Source organism: Mesocricetus auratus, unplaced genomic scaffold (genome assembly GCF_017639785.1).
Source record: "Mesocricetus auratus isolate SY011 unplaced genomic scaffold, BCM_Maur_2.0 Super-Scaffold_100013, whole genome shotgun sequence".
NCBI classification, from domain to species: domain Eukaryota; kingdom Metazoa; phylum Chordata; class Mammalia; order Rodentia; family Cricetidae; genus Mesocricetus; species Mesocricetus auratus.
The window spans coordinates 58,006,351-58,007,986 of record NW_024429196.1 but is presented as its reverse complement, the minus strand read 5'-3'; positions in this window follow the sequence as shown (position 1 = coordinate 58,007,986).

The window sequence follows — 1,636 nt, the reverse complement described above, 5'->3', positions numbered from 1 at the left end:
AATTGTGCTGTGACAGAAGGAGCCAAGTTCCATGTCAACATTTATTATCTACTGACACACCTTATTTTGTTTTTAGTGATATGTACTCTTTATCTAGCTACCTCCAAGTGACATTCCAATCTGCTACCCTCCTTTTCTGACCCCATTCAATATGCCATTCATTTACTTTCTCCTATGGTGGGGTAAGGGGGGAAGGGAGGTAAAGGGTTTGCTTTAAGTTCCCATGTTACACTTGGAAACTTTGGCATCTGTAAGACATCACTGTGTAGTCAAGGCTGAAAATTTTATGGTTGTGTTTATCAACTTTCTGCATTTTAATGAAAATATGATTCAATAAGATATGATTTCATCTGTCTATAAGTGGATTGTTGAGCAAGTTAACTTTTTTGAGTTCCTTGCATTGGGCAAACACAGAATTATTGCTTCTTACTCTATTTCATTCCCATGGAAAACTTGCAAATATTGATGGGTTCTCATTCTACTTAAAGACTCCAAGATTGTTATTTTTAATTGTCAATGTGGCACAACTTAGTATTAGCTAGGAAGAAAGTTTCAGTGAAGGATTGTCTACATCAGGTTGCCTGTGGCATGTTGATGGGAGATTATCTTAATTAGGTTAATTTGTATAGGAAGACCTATCTTACCATGGGTGGCACCGTTTGCTAGATAGGGAGTCCTGAAGTATATGAGTGAAGTAACCAAGCTGAGGACAAGCATGCATCCATTTGTGGATTCCTTTTTCTCTGCCCTTGACTGTGGATGTGATGTAACAAGCTGTCTCAAGATCCTGCTGCTGCAACAGACCAAATAAAGGACTGCAATCTGGAATCATTAACTAAATAGATCCTTTCACCTACTGCTTTTTGTCTGAGTTTTATCACAGCTAGAGAAACCAAACTAGAACAGACCTACCGCCTACCAGTTAATATCACAGTAAGAAATTCTAAAGAAGTCAATACCTTCTTTTAATTTTGGATAAGTCCCTTCTGTTCTTCTCTCCCCTCAGATACAGTGCATGTATGGGTGACTTTGCATTCATGTCACACAGGTGAAGACTTGTCTAGCACCAGAGGGCCCCAAATACCATTCAGTAAAAGCGTCATATTCATGTCAAAGGCACATGAGCACAACCAGAGTGTTGTGGAATGGGGATTTGTGTTCCAGCTCAACCCTTTCCTTCTTTCCTTTTTGAGAAAAATAACACTCACTAACAAAATGGCTGCTGAGGCAGTGCCTCAGTAGTGACCTACAGGACTGAATGAGGTAGCACTGTTCAGGCTGTTGGCTTCTCCCAAAGATGTTGCATTTTGAGGAATCACAAAGAACTAAGTCCTCTTCTCTCAAAGAAAAGTGGGGACTTGCTACCCCGAGGACACAACAGCAGCCCTCAGAGCCTTAGCAACTTAATGAGGGTCAGATATTCCTGAGCTGGGACTGTGAGATGGAGGCAGTATCCAAAACATCCAAATATAGGGAAACAAGGAGAGTAAATGCAAAGTGGCTTCTTTGTGGGCTGATAGTAACTCGATACTGGTATCGAGGCAAATTTTGCACCATTACAGGAATGCTACATATATGTGATTATTCCTCTAACAGAAGAGTTTTCTTTAAGTCATGAACTGAGCTAGCACAAGCA